Genomic DNA, 9677 nt, shown 5'->3' with positions numbered 1-9677 from the left:
ACTCCAGGACAATTTAATAAATACCTGTCTCAAACAAACAAACAAACAAAAAAGTTTGGGATGTAATTCAGTAATGGACTGCATGCCTAGCATGTATGAGGCTGTGAGGCCTTGAGTTCAGTGTACAGTACCATTATTGCAGATAGGTAAGTTAATTAGGTATCTTTTAGGCAGTAGACAGGGCCTCCCTCAAGGTGCCAGCCCTCCAGGAGTCAACACAGCAAAGAGCCAACATGGAGAACAATTAAAGCACATTCACTGATTAGCATTATGAAAAGGAAGAGACACTACTTCCCCTAGAGATAGATAGCAGTAATTGATATTCTAAATGGGAAATTCCTTGTATATGACTTGTTTTCCCATTTGATCCCCATTTAATCAATATTACCTGGGTGACTATACTTATAATCTTATTGGTTTGTCATGGTTTTTGTCCTACCTCATGCCCACTTTGTAATTTTCCATTGGGTCTTATAGTTTTGTCCCACTTTGTACCCACCTCACCACATAGCTTTGCTGTATAAAACATCTTTGGGAAGTGGGGTGGGTGGGCAACCCACTTTCCAGTCCCCCTTCTGTCTCTCTTAGAAACTTTTTTCTTTCAATAAATTTTTCTTACTCTTACCCTCCATAGTTCCTAGGATTCATTCTTCTATTCTAGAGAACACAAACTCGCATTTCAGATATCCAGCAGGTTTGGGAGTTACATCTCTTCCCCCTATATCAACATTTAAAAAAGTAACTGATTCTAATTTCGGATTACCATTCTAAAAGGGAGGTGGGAATTTCCATGTTAGTTATAACTAGGAGATTCCACCCACTCAAGTGTGGTACTGGAATCTAGGAGGAGTTTGTGTGCCCAGAAATTAGGGCAAAGACAACTAATCTCCAGTCTATTCTAGTCACCACTGACACCCTCATTTTTTAAGATAGCAGTGGAGGAGTGGAGTCATAGAGCCCAGCAGGCTTAGGTTTTGTCTCCTATTTTTTTCATTCATTAAGTTTATTGGTACATTTTAGTTATACAATATGATGACATTCATCATTGGGAGTTTGTACCTTTACCATGATAAATGTTGGTTCTTATTTTTTCCTCCTTTCCTTGTCCTCCCTTCAACCCCTCCACCCCTCCATATTTATAAAGAGTTTGTTTCAGTTTTTCCCTTTTCTCATATTTATTCCTTTCCCTTCTTTCCTTCCCCCTACCCTTTCACTTCCCCTTCCCATTTGAAGCTTTTCTTCCTATTTCACATTATCTATTACACATTTTGATCCTTATCTGCCTCCCATTTTGAACCTCAGAGCCATAGACTCTCCTGCCTTGAGGCACTGCTAAGAATTCCTACATCCCTAGGCTCAGGACTTGTCCCTTCCAAGTGGGACTGGGAGTACTAGGAATCATTCATTTTTTTCTCTGGGCTCTCCAAAGTCTTTCCTTTCTTCCCTTTGCCTTCAGGACAACATGTCCTCAGTGGGTAATTTAAGTTTTTACAAAAGATGGATTCAGGAATTTCTGTCTGCTTCTGCATTTCTGTTTCTTGAGGTCTAATTGGTTGAAATCCAGGATCTAGAAGGGAGAAGAGCTGTTAGAACTGTTAAATAGCAGTGTACCCTGGATAAGAGTCTTCTTCTAGGACAGAAGTTTTTATTTCTCTATTTTAATCCCAGCCTTTGATCTTTTGTTCTTCTGTTTTCTTTTATATTTCTAGGCACACTCAGATTCTTGATTAACTGCGTGAATTTGCTCTTTTATCTGACCCTATCATTAGGCTCTCTGCCTACTCATAATACAGTATCTAAACTAAGCTACTACACTAGTGTGTGTTTTGGCCTCATTCAAGTATAAGCCCCAGAACAGAACACAATCTCTCAGAGACTCCCTTACAGAAGCAGAGGTACATAGAGCCATTACTTTCTTTAATGCTTTCTAACATTTTTTAAACACCAATATTCTTTTAGGGAAACCAGTATGTTAAACATTCATCACTACAGAGCAGGTAATTCTCTTCATTTTAGTATGCTAAGGATGAACACTTTGGACACATTCACTGAGACCCTTTTGTCAGTCTCTCTGAAAACCTTTAAGATACTAAGTGATACAAGGAATTTCAGACTCAGATAGGCCTGGATCCTATTCCTGAATCTACAACTATATTTGAACTTGAATAAGTGAGACTTTTGTAGGGACAAATGCTCATAGGCAGGGAAAAGGATAAACCAGCATTTCATTAAGCTTTATTAAAGAATTTAATAGGGCCTCTTATTAAAGGCATTCTTTCGCCTCTGCATTAGACTCCCAGCAATTAAAATACACAGGTAAAGAGAGAGAGAAAAAACATACTCAGGAAGGTACTAAGTAGTACGATTAGCATAATTCAGTGAGAAAAGTCAACAGATAAAACAGGAATGTAGCCAGAAACATGAAAGATCAGGGTTACCAGCTCCCAGCTCACTGAATAAAATTCAAATGATATGAGGAGCAGCCACCTAAGGACTCTTATTTAAATATAAAATGCACACGTCACCTTTATTTAATTTTTAGCTCTAAGTTATCTTTTTCTAAAGCTTTCTCCACACTCATCCATCACAAAGGGACAGAAAGAAATCAAATGGCCAGAAAGAATGTAGATAGAGGTGCTCAGGATAGGATCAAAACCAGTCAGAGAGCCAGTCCGTGCACAACAACTTCGAAGAGCCCATATGAGGGTGGGAGAAATCACTAGTCCTAAATGAAAAGGAGATGAGGACAATATCCATGAGTATTCACCTCTAATACCCCCTTCTCTCTCAAGGTAGCTGTCTATCTTCTTTTCCATCTTTTTTTTTTAATGGTACCGGGGATTGAACCCGGCTCCTTGTGCTTGCAAAGCAGGCAACCAAAACGCTGAGCTAAATCCCCAGCCCTTTTCCATCTTTTTAAAAATAAACTATTTTCTTTTATTTTAAACTCTGCCTCTTTAATTCATTACTGAAGCTGAGAGTTTATTATGCTGGTGGTTATGTGTTCTAGATGAGGAGTCGTACATATATCCCACCATGCCACAACACCTCTAAACTAAACAGCATGTTCACTTGAAGAATAGAAGAAATAATCTGAACTTTGTTGTGTAGGTTAACAGTAGTGTGCAAAAAGCTTCTCTATCTAGTGCCTGTCTCATGCAGGCTCTTGTCAGATGATAGTCAATTTTAGTTGCAATTGTGTTTCTGATCTTTGGCACCTAGGCAGCCTAATTCTGGATCTTTGCTAAGTGTGGATTTTGTAGCAGGAGAAAATCTGGTTAAAATGCTCACTTCTTTGCAGTCCTCAGCAGATGGGGGAGTGAGTGTGGACTCCTCATGCTTTTTCCATTGAGCCCTGTGGGTGTCTGTTAGTTCTAGACCTTAAAATCACAGGGTTACCTGCCACTTAGGTGTATATACTCAGGTTTGTGTGCAAAGCACTGACCAAATCAAAGGAGGCTATTTATTTTGGTAAAAATAATAGAATTATTCAAAGCTAGCTCTAAGGAGATGGGCAATAGGATTTGCCTCAAATCACCATCTGATCCTCTACAAATTTGTTAGGGTCTTTTATACCAGGGGACAGTGTAGGAGGGAATACAATGAGACCAATGAGACAATGGACATATTCATGCTTGTTTCATAACTTCCTGGGCTCAGACTCTCATTGCCTTGCCTGAAAGAATGAAGTTGGACTTGATTTCCTGGTACCAGCATCCACATATTCTGATAGTTCATCTAGACTCAGAAGAGGTGATATGGCTGATTATGTCCTAGTCCTGAGGAAGTTTGGAAAAGCCACTTCTCTCTAAAAATAAATATAACTTTTAAAATTTCATTTTGTGAAGCCAGTTACAACTTTAGTTCAGCCCTGGCTTTAGTCCAGCCCTCAATCTTGAGGGTCATGAAGTGATACATCATCTGGCTGGCTATTGATGGTGGACTGGAACATAGACTACAACAAAAATATCTGGAATATATGCAAAGGGAAGTCAGATGCTTGAGCCTGAAAAAGTATCATTAAATATTGTGGGTCAAATACAAAAGAAAGGAGGTATATAACCGTTATACCTTCTAAAGGGTCTTTTGGCTTTTAGGCAATCATACATAAAACCCTTGTTCATTACCTCTGCAGCTCTACTTATTTTTGTAAGGTTGGCACTCAGTTGACACTTTCATGCTCACAACCTTTCCCCTTGTCTGAATGCATTTTCTTCTCTTCTAAAGACATGGCAAATTAAACATCTATGGCTAGTCCCTTGATGTCAAGGTACATTTTCCTGGTAATAGTCAGAACATGTTCCATTTTAGAAAAGATGTGACAGATGATTGGAGTCAGTGTTATAAAATCCCTGCCAAATTTGAGCAATATCAGAGATTTAGAAAGTATAGCTCCTAGGCTGAGTTTATCTAGAGTCCATTGTAAAGTCTAATCCTTTCTATTTTGTAGTCAGCACCCTAAAACATTAGAACTTTTTTTTTAAAGGGTCTTACTATGTAGTTAAGGTTGGCCTTGAATTCACTATGTAGTCCAGGTTGACCTCAAACTTGTAGAGCTCCTCCTGCATTCCAAGTGCTGAGATTATAGGCATGTGCCACCATGCCTGACCAAACATTAGAATGTTGACAAACAATAGTTACAATGCTTCTAATCAGACATAAACAAGCCAAAAAGTTCAAAGCAAATTCATTCTCTACAGTAGACTAGAACTAAGGAATGTACTAAGTTAATTAATGAAAGCCAATATTTCTGTGAAACAAGCTTAGTTCTGCCAGGAAAGTGTATCAGCAAATATTTAGAGTCATCTCTTTTTATAAACCAATATGAATTACCATTTGAGTGAATGCATACAATTAATTAATGCTAAGACTGAGAATTATACTTTAGTAACATCTTTAGGTACACATGGTGCAGTTAGAATCCACAGAGCTGAGGGAGTCATGCCCTTCCACTATTTAACTTTAAACAGCACCTGTGGTCATCCCTCCTTCCATCATACTAAGAGAGATAGAAACATCACATGAAAATAACTCAGGAGGTCTCTGATGCTGAGTCATAGCACATGCATTTTGGATTGCCTAGCCAGACCTCCAGTCAACTTCACTCTACTTAGTTACTTTTCTCCTTGTTAAGATGAAATATTTGACACTCAAACTTAAAGGAGGAAAGATTTATTTTAGTTCACAGTTACAGGGGTTTCAGTCCATAGTCAGCTGGCTCCAAGGTGTGTGTGGGGGCGTGGCAGGAAGGCATGACAGAGAAGAAACAGTCTATGCAGCAGGCAACAACCCACAGGTAGCTAGCCTTCCTTTCCTTCTTTCCCTTTATGTTCCACCCAGTTTACAAGCCTATTGGTTGGTGCCATCCATTCTCAGGGTGGACTTTCCAATTATCTACACCCAGCATTATGCTAAAGCAATCAAAAAACTAATTTACTTATCACAGTTTCTTAATCTATATTTACATACCCTAAATACAGCCACCTTAAAAAAGCCCCACCTATGAGTGCATGAGGCTTTGGAGGGACATCTAGATACAAGCCATAGCACTACTCAAACCTCATTAATGGTTCATAAATATGTATTACCAATCATGTATGTAAGTAAAATCAGAGGAAATTCTGGAATAAACATGCATGTGAGAGTGCCTGAAGTAACACAGCACCCTATCAGTCATTCATGTAAATCATACTAGAGACTCATAGTGGGAGGTTCCTGGGCTGAGCTACATATCCTTTAATTTCGGAAAGCCTGATTTACTGGGCACTGTTGCTGTTGCTGTGTGACCTATGTAAAATAATTTTCTTTCTTGTCACCTGTCACCTTGGCATCACTTTTCTGTCTGAGCCATATCTTCTGTTGGCATAGACTTGTCCTGGGCATGAATTCCTATGATTCTCAATAAATATAGCTGTTTTCCACTTGCTGTTTGGTGCAATTCATTGTTTGTCGTACACAAGAACCTGGATTATACCTGCCAATCACACAGTAACTTTTTTGACAATTTCTAGCCAACAGATATTAATGGACAACTGGGAGATATTGACAGATAAGCAGCATCAGCCACCAGCCAATAGAAGCCAGTTAGGAAAAGAAGATAAATCCCCTTTTAGGAAGAAAAATCTTTTTCTTGTCTTCTTTTTACAAGTATCTTGATGAATTCTTGTTGAACATATGGGACAGATACCTAGGACGAGTGGCTGATCTGATCACCATTTCGAGATGACTAGATTGTGGAGCAAAAGGCTTTGGGCCTTTGCAGGGAGCAAGAAGGCTCTTGTTGATTAGTTGGGGTTGTATTTTCTTGATGGTTCTCACAGTGTGCAGATATGATATCAGTGGCTGTGACTATACACACCTTTTAGAGGACTGAACCTGAGCTTAGCCAAATGGAGGCAGCCAGTGGGAGAGTTTCATTGATTTGGCATAGGCACCCACAACTGGGAACCAGGGGAACCAGGAAACATTGACCTAGTCCTAAAATTGTTGCTTTTCTTTGTGGAGTGTATTTGACAGTGTGCCCTGCATAATGTAGACCTGAGCAGCACTTGCATAGCCCCAGTGATGTTTATGGGGCCCTGTGAGTCATTGGTTAACATTGGGTGAGTGCTCTGTATGAATAACTTTCATTCCCTTTCTCTCTCAGGGGAATTCAGGATCTCTCTCTTTGTGCCTCACCCCAGGCATTCGTCTATTGGAGTATTCAAATTAATTGTGGTTGTTTGTTTGTTGTTGTTGTTTGATGTTGCACAACTCAGGGAAACAAAGTTGGGAAGTATAATGCATTCCCATGTGTAAGAAAAAGAATAGTAATATCTGTCTATTTTAAACTTCATGCCTGCCTCTTCTAGTTTCTACTATGCCACTTTTGCCAGTGTCTTTCTTTCCTTTTCATTTAGTTTTACTTTCATTGTGATGTGTCCTCAAGTTCATGCTCCTATCTAAAAGGATGTGTAACCTGAATTCGCTGATTCAATTTTCATTGTGTCTGATTTTTATTTTGAGGTTTGTCACCAGATATTTATGCTTTGTGGCTTGATTAAGTGAAATGAGTTTTTTTTTCTGAAGTGATGTTTCCTTCCCTGTTCTTGTACTGCCAGATTTGGGGATGTAATCTGTGGAAGTGTCCAGTGAACAGCATATTGATGGAACAAACAAATGTTACTGTCCTGTACTATCCAAGAAAATAGGAAGAAACACTTTCTGCTTTTGTGTAGAGGGTAAGGATGTAGGGATAGATATTGTGGATGAATAAAACCTTTGGAATCTCCATTGTTGACCTAGGGGAAAAGGATACAGAGTAATTAGAATGATTAGTCAGTAGAAGACAGTACAGAGCCAAGGGTTGACATCCATATCTGTGGAGAATTGTTAGGATTTGGGGGTTCTATTGATTGATACAATTGCTGCCCTTCCATTGATGAGATATTAGGTAATTTAGAATTGGCTAAGAGGCATGCAGCCAATTTGGTATTCAATTCTGGATTTTTTTTTTTTTTTTGGTCTGGATCTTTGTGTACATAGTGGAGATTCTAAGGTTCAATAGGCAAAGTGGTGCATGCCCACAAAAAACTGAAACTATTCAGCAATGAGGTAGTTCAGCATTATTGGGGAACATTTTGATAAAAGTTAAAATTGGTTATGTATAGTGTACAAAATACCCTCTCAGGTTCACATGTGTTGACTAACTCAGGAAAGGTTCTATAAGGCTCCAGTGACCTAATGCCAAGAAATTCAGACTTATCAAGTCACAACCCTTGGGCTAAAATCTCAAGAACTATCAGGAGATACCCTGTCAGGTCCCCACTAATGAGAAGTCACTCAGGAACAGGCCTGTAGGGTCCCTCAACCTAAGTTTAACTCCTATCTAAAGATGGAAACAACCTAATGTATTCCTTCTGAGTCCCAGATTTAATCTATCCCTTCTTGTATCTTCTCACCCACTGGGAAAAATGCCACCCCAAGGTCCTCCAGAAAGATCATCTTAAATTCCTGTGTAATTTTAAAAAATGGCCTATGTATCCACTGGGGGAAAATGAGATGTGGTCACACCCCTCAGAAGTCTGAAATACAATGCCATATTTCAATTATATCTTTATTGTAAGAAAGAAGAAAAATGGTCAGAGGTGTCTTACATTCAAGTCTTAATGGCTTTCTACCAGAGGCTTGATCTGTATGCTAGAAGTAATCCTCCCTCAGGAGATTCTACTGTTGAGCAGTCCCTCTTGTCAGGTCCTCCTCTCCACAGGATACTTCCTTGTAAACCTGCTCAGAAAGTAAATCTCAGCAGATAAATGCCATCTCCTGATTTCATTTCATACTACATCTGGTAACGCCTGAATTCAGGGAACTCAGCATCTAAGCCAGTCACCGCATATCACTTTGAGAAATGGCAGGTACCCTTGGTATCAGTTGGGTTCTAGTCCCTTTCTCGGCAATATTAAGTAATACTAAAAGGAAAAAAGGGGTAAATTACCTGAGGATTCTGAAAAGTTTACTGATGGTTTCCAAACACAAACAATGGCTTTTGATCTTACCTGCTGAGATGCCCATTTCATCCTAATTTCTTGATATACAGCAGTAGAAAACAAAATTAATATAAGGGCTGCAAAACAAGCTAATGATGAGGCTTTCACAGCTTCACCATCTGATTGATAATCAGCCAACTGCTGTGTTATTTGGAACCTAAGAAAAGTCCAGGTGGGATTATAACACAGTGGGTGGTGAGCCAAATGAAAGTAATACAACAAGGCCATTTTAGCAGATATTCAGCAAGGGATGCCCAAACTTGTGAACTACAATAAGCTTGCATCTGTTAGTTAAGACTTTAGTGAGAATCCAGTTGCTTTTCAGCTCCACCTTGAAAAGATACTGTGTAAATACACTAATTTAGTCTCTAAGTCTAGAGAAGGTCAGATTATGCTAAATCAGTATTTTATTAGTCAGTCGGATCCAGATATTAGGAAAAAGCTGTAAAATCTCTAACTGGGCCCACAAACAAGAATAACTCAATAAGTCAATATAGCTGATTCTGTCTTCAATAACTGTGGTGAAGTAGAGGACAAAAGAGAGTCGAATAAGCAAAAGAGGCAGGCAAAAGCCATAATCCCTCCATTTGACGAGGCTCAGGAGAAAGCCTGCAGCACTAAGGGAAAATGAGGTAATCCAATTAGTGATGGAAGCAAGTTAGAGGGCTTCACTTTCAAGAAATCAGGGCACTGGGTAAAGGAATACCCTCAAAAACTGCCTGACCCGTGCCTGCTTGGGCCCACCCGGCGGGTGTGCAACCTCCCCAACTGTGCACCACCAGATCCAGTAAGGAAACAAGGACCCCAGAGGTCTCTCCAGCTGCCTGCTCGGGCCCACCTGGAAGGTGCACAACCTCTCCAACTGCGCGCCACCAAATCCAGTAAGGAAGGTAGCCATGTGGGCACCCTTGAAACAGCCCCACGACCTGCTCCCCCCGCCCCATTCTCAAGCCTCCTGATTGAGCCAGTCCTTGGACACACTCTGCAGAGGCATAGGTGGTCATGAAGGGTAGTTCTCTGAGCTCCCAACTTTGAACATCTTTAAAGAAAGGGCAGGGGAAACCTGTAATAGAACTGAGTGGAGTTCAACCCTGCGGGTTGGAAAACTCAAGTTAGGCCTTGTGGACTGAGGTCAGTCTGAGTCGTGGA

The sequence above is a fragment of the Fukomys damarensis genome, unplaced genomic scaffold (genome assembly GCF_012274545.1).
Source record: "Fukomys damarensis isolate Sample0158 unplaced genomic scaffold, DMR_v1.0_HiC HiC_scaffold_39, whole genome shotgun sequence".
Classification (NCBI taxonomy): domain Eukaryota; kingdom Metazoa; phylum Chordata; class Mammalia; order Rodentia; family Bathyergidae; genus Fukomys; species Fukomys damarensis.
This window is presented reverse-complemented; position numbering follows the sequence as displayed.